This window comes from Vicugna pacos, chromosome 30 (assembly GCF_048564905.1).
Source record: "Vicugna pacos chromosome 30, VicPac4, whole genome shotgun sequence".
Taxonomy (NCBI): Eukaryota; Metazoa; Chordata; class Mammalia; order Artiodactyla; family Camelidae; genus Vicugna; species Vicugna pacos.
In genome coordinates this window covers 16,052,645-16,074,960 of record NC_133016.1, presented here as the reverse complement: position 1 = coordinate 16,074,960, position 22,316 = coordinate 16,052,645, and the positions used below count along the sequence as shown (strand labels likewise).

The 22,316-nt window shown below is 43.5% G+C and overlaps 1 long non-coding RNA gene and 1 pseudogene across 3 annotated transcripts in view; one reads left to right on the top strand and one right to left on the bottom strand.

Moving 5' to 3' along the window:
- Positions 1-13,776, top strand: part of LOC102541560 (small ribosomal subunit protein uS13-like) — a 91,392-nt pseudogene extending 77,616 nt beyond the window's left edge.
- LOC107033654 (uncharacterized) overlaps positions 1-22,316 on the bottom strand; it is a 347,930-nt gene that overhangs the window by 260,151 nt on the left and 65,463 nt on the right. For 2 of the 3 annotated variants that reach the window (XR_012065715.1, XR_012065713.1), the window contains exon 2: positions 21,932-22,121. This is a non-coding gene — a long non-coding RNA (uncharacterized lncRNA). Of the gene's footprint in view, positions 1-21,897; positions 22,122-22,316 lie in introns of all 3 variants that reach the window. The other variant, XR_012065714.1, reaches the window with a different exon arrangement.

The window sequence follows — 22,316 nt, the reverse complement described above, 5'->3', positions numbered from 1 at the left end:
AGTAAAGAAGCCAAACCTTAATCAGGACCCATGGGATTTCACCTTCAGGGGAGTCTTTCTGGTTCTCAGTTGCTCCCCCTTTTCTAGGCCAGTAATGCCTTCAGTCCAATTAAGGCTATAAAATTTCCTCCTATTAATGTTTGAAACATTAAGCCATCTTTATATAAAATTTGTAAGAACGGTATTTTTCTTTCATCACTGCCAAACCTCAAGCACATCAAGACTTTCTATGAAAAGGCTGCATGTTTTATAGGCTATATTTATGTCTCATTGTAAACTATTCATTGGTTTACAGACCTCGGGTCCTCTAGGAAGCATCACAAATCCTTATTATACTCCTGGATATTAAATTTGGTGTTAGGATCCCTGATTTATCTGCCAGACTAAGTCACATGTAAACAGACATCTCTCTTAAAACCATCTACTTCAAATTCAAGAGCTAAAAAAACAGTAATAATTCATGCCAAAGCTCTAGCCTTAAAGTTCATTTCAATTGCAATACTGACAAAGGTGATGACGATAACGATGAAAATGTTTTTCGTTAGTTCTTTCCTCATTTTGCTAACTTCCCCTTACACAAAACAAAAAACAAAATTAAAGATCAGAAAAATGCGATCTGGAGGCTTCTCAAAGACAAGTGTAGGATTTCTGTGTGAATACAGTCCTCTTTATATGAAGGAATGTGCAACTAATAGGAAGTGACTATGAGTCCTGTAAACAAGGCAATAAATAATGATCATCTAGCGACTGCAAATCAAAGACTCAGCGCAAGGTCACGCCTCCTTACAAGTTCTCACCTTTCCAAGAAGCGCGACTACAGAGATCTCCATGTGAGTTTACATTTTGATTTTTTTTTTCCCTAACCGCTACAGAAAATTGTTCTGGTGCAAATTTGTACAGAAAAAAATTTTTTTTTCATCATCGAGGTGTCTTTTGAGAGAACAGGTTACATGAGTGTTATTCGGAAGGTTTTTGAAGATGTCACCCTCCCAGCTGATTTCCTTTTAACGATCTTATACACCACACTATTGCCAACTACAGAATTACCGAAGACAAGAAACACTTTCCTCCTTTGACAGTTTCAAAACAGTAAAGTACATAGGCAGACGATGTTTAGTAAGAATGATGAACTCCGAAAATACACTGCTAGATGTGAAATTCATATCGTATGTGTAAACAGCTCATCAGAATTCACTGAATTCCCCTTCAACACAATTTAGTAGAGTTTATTGTGTGCCTACACTGTGTAAAGCACAATGCTAGGCAATGAGAGGTAAAAATAACTGGCATGTGCCCTGCTGTCAGGATCTTCCAAGTCAACCTGCCTTTTTTTTCCCTTATGTGAATTTAATGGTCCTTAATTTTCAAAGGAGAAAGAAATTTGGAACAGTAGTTCATGTATCAAGGCCCTGCTTAATCACGTGATCAGCTCTCACGGTCAAGAATGAGAAAATAACCACTAAAAACAAATCACATATTCTTAGGTAAATGTGTGGAACTGTCAAGTTCAACCAAAATGATACTTTTAAAAATCAAGCTAGGATAATATACTTAGAAAAGATTACGATTCTGTTTAACCTTTGTTCTTTGTTTTATCTAATGGTATTTTTAAATTATCTGAGAAGTTATAATGCAAAGAAAGAATCCGATGCAGTTTTATTCATTAAAAATCTCAAGAAAGCTATTAATTTTGCAAGACATAAAAAAGTACACAGAAATGGCAAAATGGTTAAATTACAGAATATTAAATATCATTATATTTCTGGTTTTTTCCCTGATGACTCATTTTGAACAAGATATGCAACATTCTTTCTATGGCAGGTCGGGGATGACCTTTTAAAAACTTGAAATTATGAAGTCAGCTATTAAAATTTTTTTCCAGGATATTTTAATGAATTAAAGACGTATTCCAGAGGAGTGGTTACAATTTACTCTTTATGTTTGTAGAATGTCCAAGGCCTCTGAATCCTATAGTTTGTGTAATTATAGCTCTTGATATCTTAGGAAAAGATAACTAGAAAATAATATAGTTCACTGGATTTGAAGCCGCCAGCACAGCAGGACCCAAAGAGTATTGATTAGCAGATCAATTTCAAACTAAGGGTGGTTGTCAGTTTTATGCTAAACCCTTTCTTCTGTTCTGTCCAAATATTAAGAGTGACTTGAAAGAGTACAGGATGATCTGCTTATCAAATCCATAGACAAGAGCCGAGGCAGACAGCAACCCTGCTGGTTGATCAAGAGTCAGGTGGTCTCAATGGAGTAAAATGACGGATTGGATTTACATGAAAATAAACAAGATAAATGTGAAAATGTGGCCCTTGAGTTTATGAAAGTGCATAAGTACAGAAGAGAGAGGGGCTGACAAAACTACAGCATGTTCTCATAGACAGTAATTCCAGCATAAAGCGGGTAGGCAGGTGTAGATACAAACTAACACTTACTGAGTGCTGTAAGCTTCTACCCACAGGTATCAGAGACTCAGGCATTATTACTGTTCCCATTTTACAGTGGTCCAAAGATACAATACAATTCCCCTGTGTCCTACAGATTACAAGAAGCAGATCGGGGACTTGAACCTCTTGCTGCAAAGCTCTGCTCTTTTCAATCCACCAGCATGTCAACAGCACGATACAGATGCTGTGGTAACTAATGCAATCTTATGTTAGACTAACAAAAGTGCAATGCCAGAGCGAGGGAGGCAGCAGTCCTCTTCCAGCACGCACTGGTCAGATTACTGATGGTCATCAAAGGCAGAGAGTAATGCATTCACCCAACGTCAGCAACGGCGGCAGAGAGAAACACACGGGGGTGTATTCACACACCGAAATCCCACTGAGCATCGCCAAGGGACAAACTACTCACACACACAACACAGAGATGAATCTCAAACATGCTGACTAAAAGAAGCCAAGTGAAAAAGAGTGTGTGCTGTTTGATTCCACTAATATGAAGTCCAAAAAACAAAAAAAGCCTATGGTGATAGAAGTCAGAAGAGGGTTTGTCTCCCTGGAGCATAAAGGAAATTTCCAGCATGATGAAAATGCTTTATATACTGACTGGGATGCTGTTGACAGGGGTGTGTATAAAACTGTCAAAACTCAAACTGTAGACTTAAGATGTGCCCATCTTACAGTATGGGAAGTACCCCTCTATTCAAAAAAAAAAAAATAATGCAGACACACTGGAGGCTGTGGATAAGCAAGTAGACAGAGAAGGACCAGAAGTCATGGCCTGCGTGAAACATATGATCCAGGAAATGTTATTTGCAAGCATTTATTTTACTAGCAAGAAGTCCCCGAAGAGAGAGAGAGAATGAGATATGAGAATGAGTCATGTTAAAATGATGCCATCCCATGACAGAGAAAGAAACGGTGATAAATACTTTTTAGGGAGTACAATTAAGGACTAGTAAGTAGAAATTTTACCTCAATATAAGAAAAAAAAAACCTCCGTAAATGGAACAGTCCAAAAGTGGAATTATCTGCCCATGAGTAATAAGCTCCGCACTGCCAAGGTGCCAGGTGCAGCCAGACGGTCTCTGGTCAGAATGTTTGCAGAGGGCACTGAGCACTCCTAGGTTCCAGGCATCTGCATTCCCAAGCTCACTTTGATGTGCGTGGGTGAAGCTCACGTTCCATACATCATCCACACTTTCAACCTCAGTCTCAATCTACTCCCAAGCCCCAGAACACACAAGCACCCACGTACACCTATCCACGTGCTGGTGGTTAACAGAAGCCACGTCTACCCAGCTTCCTTTACTCCCACCCTCCCGCACACTCTAACCGCAGATCCTGCTGAACGGTGGTAAAATACCTTTACAGTTTCCAGTCTGAAGGCACTCCATAATTTTGCTGACGCAACACAATATTCTTTATTCATTTCTTTAACAATCTTTACTATTGAGAGCCTAGTAGGCACCCAGCATGTTCTGGATACTGGAGAGAAAGAGACAACAGTCTGCAGCTCAGTGAACCTTACGTCCTGCTTGGTAGACAGCAAGTTACTTAAGAACACCCACCTCGTGTCTAACTCTGATGGACATTTCGTGGGTGCTGAATGAACTCCCACTGACTTAACTTGATGCGAGGAGGTCATATAGTATAAATGAACAGAAGCCTCAGGGGGACACAGAGCTTACCCAAGACTTAGATGTAGCATTTTGCTCCTCAGCCCAGTAAAAATCCCTATTAAATGTTAGATAGTTGAGGAAACGCTCATTTTCGCCATTGTTTCTACACCTGAATGATAAACCAATGCACTGTGGCTCCACGGGTTTACTGCAGAATTTACAATTAGTCTAATGCTATGCCCCGGAGAGACTCCATGAGCCCGAGCAGAGCTTAACAAAACTGACTTTAATAAAATAAAAGGAGTGACGTTACTGAGCTGTAGCCAGTAAATCACAGTCTATCAGCTGACGTTAATTTATAATTTCAGGCACGGGATAAAATTGCTCACAATGGATATTGGGAGAGAAGCCCAGGTAACCAAATCTGAACACCACAAATCCTTCTAGAATAAAAACACAGAACACTGTGTCTGCAGCAATAGCTTTGGGGGAGTTGCCTTTAACTTTGCTTCATGAGTCAAGATAAAATGTTTTAAGGATGCACCAACTCAAGACGTTAAAGCGACTGGACCCACACGTTAAGCCCTACTTGAACACTAGCCCTAAAATTCACAGATTAGTTCTCAAAGGAAAATTAGGTATTTTTCACACACGTATCAGAGGTGGAGAGGTCCAAAGGGAATTATATATAAATACACACACAAGGATGAGTATCAGCACCTCCATGGGTCACACTCTGTCTGTCCACTTCCTCCATGTGTGATCAATTTTGCTAACTCTGCTTTCTTCCCCCTTTACCTGTACACATTCTTTTATAGTCACCAGGTAACTGCCTGCCAGACTGAGTCATGCAAAATTGTCAACAGAGAAAACATAAAAATTCATTTCCCCAAAGGTGTAAAACCATCGGAGGGGTGATGGGTATGTTGTGTGTGTCTGTGTGTGTTTGTATGCAAACCAACGTACTCAGACACTGAGGAAAGGGTGGAAAAGACGAGGAAGTATAAAATACTGTAGAAAATTCTGACCCTAATGCTGATCCCACAGAAAGGCTGCGCTGAAAAACAGAAGCCCGGCACAAAAGGGAACAACAGGCAGTTGCTGGAAGGGAAAATCTGGGAAGAGGAGACACTGTGGCTGAAAACACTTGGGAACCTAACAGAAAATCCTCCTCTACTTAGTATCTGGGCAATCTCGGATTTGGATTATTTATTGCAACCCAGCTAAATGTTTAAAGTAAACTTCATGCAGGAAAAAAAATAGTAATAGCAAGGTGACAAAACTATTTCCTAAAAATGAGGAAGAAATAACTTTATTTACCTTTGCTGACTTTTCCTAAATCACTCTGTATTTCCTAAGCCACCCTGCCTTATACCAAATTAATCCAAGATAGTGAAATGGCTGGACAGAACTGCCGTCTGGCCCCGCGGGCTTCCCCAGGGCAGGCGATATTCTCATCAGACGGCAGCCTCAGTGACTGACTGGTTCCAACATTAACATGAAAGTTTTAAATGGAGGAAATTTGTAAATAGAAACTGGGGAATAAGCACCATATATATTTATATGGAAATGAAAGCAGCACGCTGGAAAACATGAAGATAGCGCATTGTCTATAAACTCTCGCGAGGGAAGAAACAGTGAAAAAGGCAAAAAACAAAAGGAAATTAATTAGAAATTTTAACTGAGTAAGTCATTTTTCTAGAGAAGGACAAAAAATTCACTTACTCTCCTACTGAACAGTAAGTTTTCAAATTCTGAGAAAGATAAGTTTAATGTAACCTGACATGTACCGGAACGTCCTGTGTAAGGCGCTCTGCTAGGTGCCATTACGATGCAAAAAGAGGTTTTAAACATAAAATATGCCTTCAAGGGTTTTGCAATATGGCAGGGGAAACCAGGCACACAGGAAGATCCCACCCTACAAGGAGCACACAGATCCTAAAAGGTCAGTTGTGAACTAGCTCTCTGAGACACGCAGGAATTTCCATGGGAGAAAAACAGGGGAACTGGAGGAAGCATTGCACTACTTAATGTCTGAATTTCCTGACTGGATAATTCAGGCTATAAGAGGGAATGAATGAAAGGTAAATTGTAAATGTATATTTTGAATCAATTAGAAATGTAAACTGCATGAAAAGATGCTCAACATCATTCATCATCACGGAAATGCAAATTAAAACCACAATGTGACATCACTCACACCTGTCAGAATGGCTATCGCCAAAAGACAATAAATGCTGAGAAGGATGTGGGGAAAGGGGGACCCTCGTCTACTGTTGATGGGAATGTGAACTGGTGCAGCCACTGTGCAAAACAGTATGGAGGTTTCTCAAAAAACTAAAAACAGAACTACCATACAATCCAGCAATTCCACTCCTGGGTATATAATAAGAAAAATGAAAACACTAATTCAAAAAGATACACGTACCCGTATGCTCATAGCAGCACTGTTTACAATAGCCAACACTAGCCAAGGAGTGACCTAAGTGTCCGTCAACAGACGAATGAATAAAGAAAATGTGACATATGTATACAATGAAATACTCCTCAGCCATAAAAAAGCATGAAATACTGCCATTTGTAACAACATGGATAGTTCACTTAGCATAATGCCAGGTAACTTTTAAGTCAGATGGAAAAAGACAAATACTGTATGATAGCTCTTGTATGTGAAATCTAAAAACTAAAAAGTAACAAAAAAGAGACTCACAGATAACAGGGAACAAACTTGTGGTTACCAACGGGGAGAGGGAAGGGGGGAGGGACAATACAGGGGTAGGGGATTAAGAGGTACAAACTAGTATGTTTAACATAAATAAGCTACAAGGAGATACTGTACAGCACAGGGAACGTAGCCAATATTTTATAATAACTATAAACGCAGTATCAACTTTAAAAATTGTGAATCACATACTGTACACCTGGACCTTATGTAATATTTTGCATCAACTATACCTCAATTAAAAAAAAACCTTTAAAAAATGTAAACTGGTAGTTAAAACCGCCTAGCCTTAATCCTAATCCTATGCTAACTTGATAGGAACTTTCTTTAGAATAACATATTCACGGATTTTTTTCTTTCAACTCTGTGCCTTCCATGGCCATTGATTTCAACTCCAAGAATATGGATTATAAAATGTTATTAAAAATGGATTTTATTTTAAAGTAGTGCTTAGCATTTCAGGTTTTACTTAGGAAATTTTGCCCTTTTCTCTACTCATAAGCAAGACGTATGAAATTCCCCTCAAACCACCGAAGTGGAGTTAACAGTGAAGAGAAGAATTTATCCCCCCAAATTCTTCAGCCCATAGTAATGGCGGGAAGAAAAGTGATGGAGAGTTGGTTCCCCAGCTGATACAGTCCAGTAAGAAGTCAGCCTGCACTTCCCAAGCTGGTGCTAGAAGGAAAAATCCAGGGAGGCTCTGGATTAAGAAAGTTGAGAACCTACATCAGTGGGATTATTTCCCAATAGAGAGATTCTGGAAATTTCTTATTCCAGGTTTACCCACCCCCCACCATCCAGGTTCTACTGCTGACAGATACTACGGAACCACCACAGGGAAAAGATGGTGATTAGATTAAAGCTACAACTCTGTCTTCCCTTGTGGAACTGACATCTGACATATACGTTTCGAGTATACGTATTTAAAATTGATATTCCTCTTTTGTAAAAAAATTAAAAAGTAATAATAGTAGTAGTAATAAACAGTACTGGAATAAATACAGTGAGGTATTTACTCAACAAAAATGGAGTTGTGTTGATATAATATCAATTGTACACAGTGCTCTGGGGATGTATTTGTAATCTGCTGGCTTTGTTTTAAATCTCATTTTACCAAATATTATCCACAGGCCTAGCATGCAGTACTCAAGTGACCATAGGCCACCACTTGCCCGAAAGGTGACCTTGTGCCATTAAGAAAAGTGAGTCCCTTACCCAAGACATTTCATGTCTATCTGCAGGGAAACTGTAGCAAATTGATTTTGTTAGCACATCTGCCAGCTTTAATTTGTTATGTGTCAATAATGTCTTGGGTGTACATGTACCGTACAAGCCACACACGTGAGAGACATGAGAACTGAGACATTCCGACACTCCGTGGTCAGCAACGCAAGACCCTGCACCAGGAGCTCGCAGCAGTAGCTGTCATTTTTACTTGGGGTTTTTAGTTAATCTTTTAATCAGGCTCTTTAAGGCCCAGGCAGTAAATACTGCGTAGGATGCATGGATTCCCCGACTGTTCAGCAGAAACTGGACTGGGGAGGCGCCAAAGAGGAATCAGTAAGGAGGCTGCAGCATTAAACCGGCGAAGAGATAATGGTGGCTCTGGCGAAGGAGTGAATGATGCGGCCATAAGAAAATTAGTCTTGCCCAATGGGTGTCTTTGCCCACACTATCTCCGCCTCCCATGGCATTGTCCCTTCCACTCTGTACGTACCTACTCCCCTAAATCCTCAGTACTTCCCAGAGCAGCTGAGACAGAGGTTGGAGGCCTCTGAGCTAAGTGAAGCCACGGGAAAACAGATACATCAGCTGTTTCCATGTCTCACTAATCACAGGGCTTGCAAGCTGACTTTATAAACACACGTGAAGAGACAACTGGGAGACAGATATGTCTGCGAGATTTGTGTAGAATGAAAGCAGCTTAAGTGATAGTGTCTACGCAACGGATTCCCTTTTAGAATCAAGCTTAATCTCTGTGATTGACAGGTTCATTGAACGCGTGCATGAATGAGGCTATGACAACACGGACGATCAACCATTCAGAGGCTGACTCTGTACTTTTGCAGCTGTAATAATGGCTGCAGATTTCATTGAAACAACCAGAGCAGCCAGCAACAGCAGTCGGTGTGCAGCAACAAACCCTGTGGGAGCAGACCACGACCCCCTTGGCCATGTCACAGAAACACTGTGAGACTGGAGAAAGACAGACAGGACCAATCCTGATAAAAGGAAACAAGAGACATAATTTACTATGAAAAACATAAAGTAGTCTGTAAAAGCTAGTACAGAAAAAAAGTGGTTTAAACTAAAAAGACCTTGTCTCTCTGACATGGACACAGGGAACCCAGGGCTTGCACGGTGGCTGAGCACCACCGGGTACCAGGATGCTTCAGTTTTCTGCTGCTCATCCCTAGACTGTGGCTCTTATCTTCACAGTTCAACAGAGCGCACACAGCATCGCATGAACGCTGCAAACAGCAGGCACAAGAAAGGGAAAGAAAGGCAAAGGACATGTACCAGCAGTCTTTTAAGAAATTTCTTAGCTAAGAAGCGGGGAATCTGTCTAGGCGCACGTATCTGGCTTTCTCTGGGTAGCCCTAAATTACACCTGAGACAGAAATGAAGAGCTCTGTCAGCGATTAATCAAGGGCTGGCTGTTTGGGGCTAAATGTGGAGAAGTTATTGTTGCACTTTCTGGACTGGTTTCTAGAGATCATGGCCTGACTTCCTCCTACAAGTGTGACTTACAGCTAACAGGCAGCTTCCTGGCTGGCTGATGCAGACTGTAGATCAGAGTGCTATTTTTATATAAATATATATAAATTCTGGCCATTGTCCATTTGTGTACTCAGTCTCTCACTATGAAGAGAAATATGCTTGTAAACACATAACAAAAGAACCAGAGGGGCCATACCTAGGGGCAGGTGACGAGACTCACTTTTTTTGTATATATGTAATAAAATATATATTTTGTATATATAAAAGTGCATCGTCTATAGTTTTAAAATAAGCTTGTATTACCTTTAATTTAGAAAAATGTAACCAAAGAGTAAAATCAAGCAAAGGCAATGATAAGCCACACTGCCTCCTTTGCTGTCTGCAAATCCATCTGACAAAACTATCTGCTTGGGTACTGACCCTCCCGTTTCTTTTCTCATTTTTCTGAAAATAAGTCAAACATCATAAAAATGTGTGAAAACCTCCCTTGCAAGTTTCAGTTCATGTGTTCTGAGTGAACTTCTGATGGTCTCTCATTTTCAACTAAACCTTTCGAAATTCAATTTTTCATTCAACACTCAGCTTCCCAGGGAATAAAAAGGGAGGGAAGAGTGCCCGGGAATTCAAATGCGATTAGAGTTTTGTTTGAAAGCTCTGCTTTTCCTAGAAACATAGCGCCATCTAGTGGATCTTTAGGATAGTTTCAGTGATGACAGGATTCACGTTGCATTTTCACAACCACAAACGTGTAGGTTAACTCTCTGCTGACCGGAAAATCCCAGAAACCCACACTTCATTCCCCAAGCATTCTGGCTGTGGGAGGCTTTACTGTATTTATGTATTTATTCTGGATCTTATCAAGGAAAATAATCTATAAGGATTTCTAATATGTTTGGTGAATACATTTGTCTTCAATGTAACTGCCAAAGAACTCATTGTCCCTTGTACACAGTCTCTTACAGGACTTGACATATATCCATGCTGTGATTCTCTGCACCTTCGTCAGGCCCCAGAGCCCAAAGACATATCTCTGTACCCCTCTGTCCAGCTGAGTCCCTGACAGAGAAAATGGTCAGTGTTTTCAAAGAAAGCCAGATGCACCCAGCCTAACACAGATCCGAAAAAAATTAACTTAATTCATTCATAACACACTTATATGCAGTGGTAAAGGCTACAGTGTTTTTAAAATACATATAAACTGTCAATATGGAGAGGGGGAAAAGTACACGAATAAACATTTTCAAAGCAGAAACAGTACACTCAGAGAAATGGTACAGACATCAATTCGCCCTCAGTTTAGAGGGGTGAGAAATTACTTCCTACAGAGATGATTAGGAAAAGCCTCAGATTTCAAATGCGCTTGAGAATAGCCCCTAAAACCACTCAGATCAAGGCACCACGTAACAGATACAATCATCCTGTTTGTAAAACGCCTGTCCTCACAGGAACGTACCTGATGTGACACCAAGGAAAGCTCTGTCTCAAGGTTTTCCCTGGCCATGCACTGTTAGAATTATAATTAGTTTCTACTGTAAAGCACATCACAAAAATAAAGCCCTCACATTGACAGAACGTCCAGGTTCCCCAGTGACACAGAGCGCATGTTCAGTCTGGGCTCAGGGCTGGATGAAGCCCCACTTGCCCACAGCAGCCTTCTGCGGAAGTTATCACACTTACAAGGAACTCATCGCTTGCACCAGGAAGGTCGGAGGCCCAATACCCTCTGCTTCCCCGTCTCTCCCTCAATTCACGGCTCTGCTCTTTGATGATTTATGGGGACACCTTTTTAAAACATATATTAAATAACGACTGTGATTAACACTTTTATGCAATTGCTTTACAGCATCCTCACATACCCTGTGAAGGACGACTCATTGCTCCCATTTGATGCATGAAGACACGAAGCCTCAGGGTAGGAATTCCTGGAGGTCAAGCAACTAGGAAGCCTCAGTCAGGGTCTCAACCTGTGTCTCTTAACCCCAAGGCTAATGCTCTTTGCACAAAGCAAAGCTGCCTCGAAGGCTGCTTCACTTCCCCAGCAAGACCTCCCCGTCATCACCAGTCCTGCCATGTACACTTGCAGACTAATTAGTTCCGGGAGCTTGGAGAAGTCACTCCAACCCTCTGTGCTTCACTTTCCTCAACTGCAACAAAGGAGACAGAACTATACCTGACTGGCCTACTTCCCAGTTGCTCCAAGAGCAAAATCAATAGGAGGAGACATAAGAATATTACTGAAAAGCCCGGACTCCGGCATCAGCTATGTGGGTGTAAATCACACGTGCATGACTTACTGCCTGCACAGCCTGGAACAGGTTGCTCACCCTCGGAATCAACTTCCATTCCTTCATCTGCAACATGAGAGTGACAAGGAGGAACCCGACCCCCTAAGACTGCTCGGAGAATTCAACAGAATGATGTATACGAAGCCCTCAGAAGGGCGCATGGAACACGGCACTGTAAAGGCTGCTATTAACACACGCACCTAAAACCACCTGGGAAAGTGCACAGCGTCCCACACGAACGGGACTGTTACTCTCCATTCGAAGCCGAGGTGACAGGCCTGCCTGGCCCTGCCCTAAATCTTAAGTTTTGGGTTTTTTTTCATTTATCTTTTGCAAAATTATTCTAAAAATATCAAGTGTTTTTGAGTACTGGAGACTCAAGCAGGGGGCAACTGGTAACTCTAAGAAGCCTGTATATGTTAGAATTCCTGCAGAAGGAGATTAACACGCTCAAAGTGTTACATTTTAAGGGGGCAGGGACAAATGGGGAGTTTGGAATTAGCAGATACAAACTGCTGTCTATGAAACAGATAAACAAGATGCTACCGTAGCCCACAGGGAACTGTATTCAATGTCTTATAATACCTCCATAGTCTGCAGAAGACCACGCAGATACAACGAATCACTGTGCTGTACACCAGAAACACAACACTGTAAATCAACTAAACTTCAATTTGAAAAAAAATGAATGAAGGGCTTTTTTCTACCAAGGTGTGGGCAGGGCTCAGGGAACCCCCGGTGATGGCAAGGCACTGGGACCGCACAGGCTGGAAGCCTTCATCCTCTTCTGCCTCAGTAAACGGAGAGAGCTGTTACAGACCCGAAGGTAACTGGGGTCACCCCCACGAGGGCGCAGAGGAGGGGGCTCACAGCCAATAAAGGCCGGCCTCTCCTCTCACTGGCCAAATGCAGATGGAAAATTGAAGGCAAGGAAGCTCAGGATGCAATCCCGAGAGGGCAAGCCTCCCTGAGCCAGCACCGGAGAGAGGACGGATTAACAGAGGTCCAGTGCCGCGGCAGGAGAGCGGCCACACCCCGTCCCGACCGAGGAGCGAACAGAAAACACGCTCAGGAGCGCGCGGAGTGGCCTCTGTTCGCAGCGTGGCTGGTCCTAACCTCTCCGTGAAGCAAGACAGCCCGCTTTCAGATCCCGGCTCCACCACTTCCACGCCGGTGACCTTGATGCTGCCCGTCCTCCCTGCGCTCCCGTCTCCTCATCTGGGACACGGGGATGAGAGTGGTACCCTCTACAGCTGCTGCGGGAACTGAGGGGGTTGATATTTAAAGTGCTCAGAGCAGCGCGGGGCACTTAGCACTGTACGAATCTGAGCTCCTGGGATTAGTTTATCATGAGCCCTTGTCCTGGGGTGGGGTTACGGCTATTCGTGGGGGTTTACGTCATACATCAGTGAACTCTCTGGGTGCTAAGAGAAGCACACGGTTGTAATTTTTACATGCCACATACACCAACAAAGCACGTCGCTCCCAACTGTACTGTGGGCAGAGGAGCGGAGGTGGACTCCCTACGTATTAACACAACCTACTGCCAATCACTCATCCAAACCCGTCCCAGAGAAGGGCCACATCTTTGGATTTCCTTCAGTCCGTGTTTACCCCATTGAAGAGAAAACAGAACGCTCCAAGGTGACACCTCTCTGTGCATCCCCTCAGGAAGGCCACCAAACACAGGAACATACTGACACACACACCGCCCCCCCATGTCCAGTTTTCCTTCTGAAGCAGCCAACACGGCACTTCCCAAATGGGCTTCACCTTGCTACCTCTCTTTGCTTCATTCCAGTGTCTGCAGATGGTGTCAAGGTTCCCATCAGCAGAACCAGATGGAAATTGAAGCCGGTAAACGAGAGCCGGGGAGCAGAGGCCCCTGGGAGTCAGACAGCATCGCCATCACCTGCCGTCCGGGCTCCGAACAGCTGACGGCTGGGCAGGCGTGCAACCACAGGACACCCTGACTCCAAGAATCTCAGCACACGTTCCGAGTCAGGGGAGGCTTGGGGATTTTTTTTTCTAAGTAGAAGAGATAAAACAGAATAATAATCAGAGGGGAAAAAAGGAGTGTGAGTGAACTCCTTAGAGAGGCAACTCGGAAGAGGATCAAAGCAGCAAAATACCTGCGAACAGAAACACCAGGTGGGCTTCAAAAGTACCAAATGCAAATCATCCCAAGGTTCTTGGAACAGAAAAGCGCCCAATTCTAGTCCTTCAAACCCATGTACCTCGGACAGACACCAGCCTCCTCTCTTCCAGGTCAATCACCTCCACCTCGTGCATGGCTGAAAGCATCCCGCGCGATGAGGACCAGGAAATTAACACGCTCAAAGTGTTACAAAGTGTCACCAAGAAACGCTCGTGTTAGTGCAGCTTCACTCCAGCGTCTTGAGCCTACATGGTTCTCATGGGGTTTTGTTTGCCCCCATTATCGAATACCTGGTGCCTGGGACGTCTGGGGCTTGTCTTCACTCAGGTTCAGACTGCGGATACCTCAAACTCACGCAACTCTTACAATGTTAGAGGTTTTTCCATTACCCTCCACTTGCACAAATACCACGTAAGGGAAATGGGACTGATTTTTATTTTTTCCGTCTTGCCCACCAGAAAACTAGGGCTTGGTTTTCAGTGTTAGGGAAACGTCTTGGAGACCCTCAGAAAAAGCACCATGGCTGTTTCCAGCACACGCGGTGTTGAGAGAAAACGTGTAGGAAATGCAAGCCCAGCACTGCACAGGGGGATGCAGCTTCTCAGCTGCTGCGGACGGGTGAAGCCGGAACCCGGAAGGCTCGTGGCGCGGAGAGGTCGTCGCTGGGTGAGACCCCTGTTTCAGTGGAATCGCCCGTCAGCTCTGGACCACCACGAACTCACTGAAGGCTGAGGGTCCATGCGAGCACTTGTTCACAGGAAAGGGGGAGCGGTCCGCATAGAGATGTTTTTCTACCCTAGAAGGTGACCGAAAAGAACAGAGATTAAAGAAAAGTCAGTGTGCTGCTGAGAACAAAATCTCAAAATTCTCCAGGGTGGAGTTCAAAGGAGGCCCAAGACTTAGGCAAGTCCCGGGTTCCCTCGGGATCCAAGAAGGGTGGCAGGGCTCGTTTCATGTCAGTAAGAAACGAAAGGGGACTCAGAGGGAGGAGACGGCTTTGGGGGGAGATTTCAACACTGTGAGGGCAACCAACCCCCACCTAAGGCAGCGAGCGGGCTTCTGAACGCCTGCCAAGCCCTCTTAGAAGACTATGGGCAGGGGAGGGGCCTTCAAAGCGCCCCACCACGGAGCCAGGGCTGGTGGTTACCTGGAAGCTGGTGGGTCACTCTGAAGCCAGACGGCTCAGGAAAGACACAGCAGGGCCAGGGAAGCGGGGGCTGGGGGGGCCTCAGTCCCACCATTTTTAGTACTAAGCAGAGCGCCTGGCTGTGGGTGAAGTACTCACTACTGAAGTGGTTTTCAGCCGTCTGGCCAATACTTCCCAAGAGGACCACCTGCTGGCAGCTTTAGCTGATTAATCTGGGGGGACCCAGCACAAAACGAAAATGTGGGGCCCAGGCCAGGAACAGAAAAACAATCTCCCCAGCTCCACGGGCCCTCCACCCCGACTCGTGGCACAGGGGCGAGTCCCAAGGCACCCTGACCTCCCTACCAGGCTGAGGCTGGTCTCAGCATCAGAGCTGGGCAAGAGGCCCCGAGCTGTCCACCGAATATACTGCAACAGATGCCTCCTTGCTCTGCCCCAAGACACAGCAGGCTGAGGGTCATGTACCAACCCAAGCCCCCTATGCCCAAGTCCCCACACAGGCCACACACACACACACACACACACACACACACACACACACAGGGCAAGCTGCAGAGGGCGACAGCGGTCACAGGACAAGGATGCAGACAGGAAGGCGGCCTCCTCCCAGGGCCTGGAGGAGTGGGGCAAGGGCCTCCGAGAGAGGGAAGGAGGCAGCAAGATGTAGGTCAATGCAAGGGACTGGGCTCAAACCCCTGACACATGCCCCACAGCCCACCTGACTTCACTCCCAAAATACAAATTCAAAGATAAAATTATTGAGGATTTCAAGATGGCACCCCACCCAGGGCATGACAAATCCAACTGTGGGGCCCTTCTGAGCACAGGTCCAGTCCAAATGCACTGGTCACACATCCATGACGCAGGCCCCTCCTGCCGAGCAAGGGGAACCCAGCAGAAACAGGCTGCAAAGCGGGTGCCACGGCGGGACTGGGAGTTAGGAAGGACAAGGAGGTTAAGCTACAGTCGGATCTCTCACACCAGGGGGAGTCACACAGGAAGGCTGCCTGGAAGACTTTCAAGGGCCAAAGGATGCCCTGGAGAGAACCAGCAGGGGATGCTCGCCCTCTGGGGGATCTGATAGCTGGACAGACAGCTGAGATGGAGCCACACAACCGATGGGAGGAAGTCACCTTGCCACCTCCGATATGAAAGGGGTCACAGGATGCAACAGCAGTTTCAAAAGCCAAGTTGAAAACAACCATCTCGCCACCAGCAGTTACACAAAAGGGCTCTCCTTCCAGCATCTCAACATGCAGGGACCAGAGCGAAGAGCACGGGGAAGGGGCTGGTGAGACGGCAGACTGCACGCCCAATCTCCAGTCTTTGCTGGGTTTGGAGGAAGTCAGGAAAAGACGGAAAGCCCTGAAATGTGTGACTGAGGTTTTAAAAAGAACAGGAAAATTTTTAAGAACAAAACTGAGACGATTTTAATTTCCAAAAGTAACTGAAAAATTAGGGAATCAGCTCAAACTGTCTTGCAGGTTGTCAACATCCAAGCAGGAAAAAGCAGCTTGACTGACACAATCTGATATTGGAAAGATCAAGTCTTTGTGTTTATATCTGACAAGTCAAAACTGTTCAATCAAAACAATCATGCACCACCTCAGTGACTGCTCCAAGAAATGAAAGATACGTTTTTTTTTTTTTGAAGTTTAGTTGACTTACAATGTCATATTAGTTTCAGGTGTCCAACATAGTGATTCAACATTTTTATATGTGATGAACCATACAAAGGTACCACGATATTATTGATTGTTTTCCCTGTGCTGTACATTACATCCCCATGATTTATATTATAACTGGAAGTTTGTACCTCTTAATCTCCTTCATCTCTTCTGCCCATTCCTTACCCTCTTCTCCTCTGGCAACTACTAGTTTGTTCTCTGTATCCGTGAGTCTGTTTGTTTTCTTCTATTTGCTAGATTTGTACAAATCACTGTTCCCCTCCCTGAGACTTCAGGCCCTGCACTCATCATGTGACTCCCCAGCCAAAAACAGTTAACCTGTGTCTCCTAGAAAACGAATGCTTAGGCAATTTGCAACTGACTTCCTGTTACCAATTTTTGCAACAATTTTAAAAGTTTCCTACTCATTTGGTTAAATTACTTCTGAGGCAAGCAGAGCACTCATTCAGAGAGCGGTTTAACTAGATGCTCTCATACGAGGCTCAGTGAGAAATACAGATTACAGGTAAGCCGACTTGCAGGCAGACTGGTTCCTGGAGGATTATCTGTCTACATTACATCAAGGTTACAGCTTGGCAGGAGCACCGTCTTTTGACTGCTTGACTGATCAGCTTGGTGAAATTAACTGTGAATCTGCATTATATACTGAACGTTCCCACTGTCGTGATAAATTGACTGGATAAAAAGTAGTTTCCACATCATGGAAACAAAGTGGGAGGCCATGCCTTTGACTTTTGGTTTGGGGAAAACACATTGAGCCTTGTCTGAAATCCATGTGGTCCTCCTCAAAACTCTAGTTTAGCACTAGAACTACAACTAGAAGATCCATCTTTTGGAAGCACGTAACCAGGGCAAACTACAGACCACACGGGTCAGATCCTGTCTGCTTCCTGTTTTTGTAAATAAAATTTTACTGGAACACAGTCACGCCCAATTATCTGTTGTTTGCAGTGGATTTCACACTGCAGTGGCAGAGTGGAACAGTTGTAACAGAAGCCGTCTGGCTGGCAATGCCTGGAATATCTGATCCTTCATGGATGAAGCCGGCTGCCCTGGCAGTAGCCCCGGCCCACCCCTTCCACAGTCTACGCCAAAGTGATAGCGTTCTCCCTAAGACTCTCCTGCTCTGTCCTTCAGCCTCACTTCGCAATGTCTGACCCTCTCTGAAACATCACTGGAGAGTAAAGAAAGCAGCAGTCATTGCTTTATAATTACACCAGAACTGCCCTTAGCTTGCCACTGTAGTTTCCACAAACTGGGGTTTGGGGAAAGTCACCTGCATTCTCTGAGCCTCAGTTCCCAAGTAGTTTGGGCTGGACAATATCTAAGGCACCTTCTAGCTTTGATATGATGAACCTATTATGACTCAACAAAGATTTTTTTACTTTGAAGAAAATGTATTATAACTACTGATGGTCACAGGAATTTCTTTGAAAGCCCACTTTTTTATAATACACATCTCTGGCTGCTTACACGGTACCCATCCCACAAGCCTCCTTCCTAACACAGTCTTGGATGATGGAGACCTTCCTTCCACTGGCCCCATGATTCAGGAGAAGCTGACACTTTGGCACTCCCCGGAGTGGACCCTGACTTTCTAGGTCAATAGTGGTTGTACCTTTGCCCCTTTCCAGCTGTCAGTTTAGGATGCATCACTAATTCCAGCCACTGAGAGGAAGGAAGAAGGTACTTCAAAGGAAATTTTTCTTACTTTTATGGAAGAGACAAAAAAACTCTCTTCTTTCTCTAGCAACTGTCATCACAAGATGTTCTGCTGAAACTCCAGCTGCCACCTTGTCAGTAGCCTGATGATGAAACCAACCCCGGACGAGCGCAGAGAAGCAGAAGTGGCCTGCTGCCCACCCGACTTCTGGATGTTGTTATTAAAATAAATTCTCTTACTGTTTAGGCCATTTTGTTTTATTCCCATGAAGTACTGACAAAATCCAGCTAAAACTCTGGGTTTGGAATTTGGAGCTCACATAAATGCAGCTTTGGTAGAGTTAAGGCATAACTGAAATAATGGAGAAACTATTTCCAAAAATAATAACTCAGTAGCCGAGCTCTGTTTTCCCCAAATAAATTCTCCCACTGCTACAGGCCTACTGCTGTCTCCTGGATGCGGAGTAACTAACTTGCACATTTCATTCAAAAACAATGTGGGAATATTCTCATACTACAACAGAAACAAAAATATTTTCAAAAAGCAGAGGCATTCTTTCCATCATTAGCTATTTTAACATGGCCAAAATAAATAATGTGATATTCGCTAAGTCTTGAATAAATGGCAAAGCTTATATTTTTAACACTTAAGTCGTTGGTACTATAAGAACCCCCCCTTTTTAAGACTCTAAGAGAGAGAGAGAAGTTGTCAGCACATCGCTATGAAACAGTGGCGTCCACGAGGTCAAACTCAACACTAAACATCTCCGAACCAGAATCCCACAGTCTTAGAGGGACCATGAGAAGGACCCCTATCCAATCCCGTCTTCAGCCATAACAGACTGTCCCATTTCTTCCACTTAGAAGCCTCCCATTAAAGGAGCTCGCTTCTTCCCAAGGCTGAACACACCACAGCTAAACATTGTAACTTTGGAATATTTTCTTTCTAAATGTCCTAGCAAGTCTCAGATAAAGCCTCCCCCACCTTCTCAATTTTCCAAGAACAATTCAGCATCATTTTAATTACAACTGGACCGAGGTTCAGTTGGGAAAGACACTACCACACTACATATGCATTTAACTATTTCACTGAATAAGCCAAACCCAATGGGATATAATCATAAAGCAACATAATCCTTCTCTGCCCCTTAAAATGTGCTCCGTGGGACTATGTATTACCCTGGATGAAAATGAAAATTGGTTCCATGAATTTTCTGGTTCCTTCTGGGTCATTAAAAAGCCCATCTATTACTTTGAGTAAAAAAAAAAAAAAAGGCAGTTTCAACTGGTAGTTAGAATATTCAGCCCCATATCATAATCAAAACTTGGTCTTGATATAAAGTTGAAGCGTCTCACCTCCCTTCTCTGCATCTGTCACTGATGAGAAGCAGGCAGGCAATGGGGTGTGGTCGGTGGCTTCTTGTCTTTCTTTTCCAGCCTAACCTTCCACTTCCCCCTATAACCTGCGGACGGAAGTTTTCAGCTCCTCCAGAGAGACAGTGAGGAGAGGGGGAAAGGGCCCAGCAAAGTTCCAGCCTGAAACACCATCACGAGTAGGTCTGAACACTATTGAGGGCAAGCTGCCAAATACTGGTACTAGATCTCCAGGTGGTCTCCTTGGAGCTCCAAGGGGCCCCCTTAGACTTCAGAAGACAGAGGAAGCACAACCTGTACCTCCCCATTGGTTTTACACTGACTCGTTCTCCTCATGGGGTCAAATCAGCGGCTCTCCCTACGACATCCTCCCCCAAAGTCACCCCAGTATTCAATCCTTACCCCTTTATTATGCTCTTTACATGAGTAAGGTCATGATTCCTCCACCTCACACCCATTAGGAAAGCTACTATTAAAAAAAAAACCCAGGAAGTAACAAGTGTCAGTGAGGATGTGGAGAAATTGGAAGGAAGCCCTGTGCACCGTTAGCAGGAGTGCAAAACGGTGAAGTCACTATGGAAAACAATATGATGCTTCCTCAAATATTAAAAATAGAATTACCGTGTGATCCAGCAATTCCACTCTCACTACACCCAAAAGAATCAAAAGCAAGTTCCCAAACACATATTTATATACCCATGTTCATAGTAGCATTCACAATAGCCAAAAGGTGGAAGCAACCCGTGTCCATCAACAGATGGATGGATTACAAAAAAATGGTATATACACCCAAACATCATTTTGCCAGGAGAAGGAAGGATATTCTGACACCTGCTACAACATAAGATGAATCTTGAGGATATTATACAAAATAAAATAAGCCAGTCACAAAAAGAGAAATACCACATGATTCTACTTACATGAGGTACCTAGAATAGACAAATTCAGAGACAGAAATAGAAAGGTGGCTTCCAGGGGCTGTAGGGAGGGCAGAACGAGAAGTTATTGTTTAATGGTACAGAGCTTCAGTTTGGGAAGGAGAAAAAGTTCTGGATATGGATGGTGGTGATGACTACACAACTATGTGAATGTACCTAACACCGTTAAACTGTTCACTTATAGTGATTAAGATGGTAAATTTCATGTTGTGTATATCTTGCCACAATTAAAAATAAAATTTAAAATTTTTGAAAAGTCATGATTCCTTCTGCTATGGCCTTCTTTGACAATACAATGTCTATTCTAGCCTCAGCTCCATGTTAACATCTTACTGTACATTCACCGATCACAAGGTGTATTCTGATTTCATAAATATTAAAATGTGAAAAAGTGATTTGTCATAGAATCAGCAAGACGTGGTATCTGGGATTTAGGGGCACGTCAGCCACAGCTCTAGAAACGTTACTAAACCTTGGTGGCTGGTTTACTCCCGAGCCTATTACCTCAGAATTGTTCCAGCAAAGTACAAGACATTTTTCCTTGAATGTACTTTCCAAGCTCCAAATCTCACCAGGCTGATTTAGCAAATTAACTTGTCTCTCTGGCACCACTTCTGAATTAAAATTAATGCTCCAAGTCTCTTTGACCCACACCCAATCACTCATACACACACAAAAGAGAGGACTTTTATACTATAGAAATATTTCCACACTCGGAATTTAAAAATAGCATTACCTCAACATTTCCAATTATAGAAAACTTACCACCAAGAAAAAAAAAAAACAAGAATAATCAGATGCTCATTCTGAAACAACACTGAGGCTGATTTAAAATCACCTCGTCTCATTATTTTCACCCTTGTCCTAAAATATAATGGGAGACGCCAATACAACACAAGGAAATCCTTGAGAGGAAAATGGTGAATCATTCATACTATGACAAGGAAATATTTACAGGTGTAATAGAAAAGCATAAATTTAGCAAGTGCAAGATTAAAACATAGTATGTAGGAAGTCCACTTAGCATTAAACTCTGAGCTCAACTGCACACAAGTATGTAGAAATTGTTGACTTGATAGAGATTCAATGAGTTAGCAATGGCAAGCAAAACACGTTTTCCATCATACCCATAGCAGGAGAACGCCAATCAATATACATTACCAAATCACGCGCGGTCCGCAGTCCTTCACACGGGGAGAACTTATCGGGAAATTTAAGGCTCCATACAGTCCGGCTTAGTAATTAAGAACGCCAAGCTCATTTTGTGAAATTCCCTGGATTCAGATTTCAGCTCTATCACTTATTAGCTCCAAAACCCTTAATGAGATTCTAAATGCTTCTGTCTCTTCATCTGTAAAATGGAAATATAAACAGCACTTAACTGAGGATGGGAAAATTCCAGGAAATAATATAGCTAAAATACTAAGCATATTACCAAGCATATAGAAACTTCCCAACTAATATTTTTTAGGTAACAGAGAAAAATATAAACGTTTCTTCAATAGCAGAAGTTTGGAAGACATTTAGAACTGATTTACCTATGATT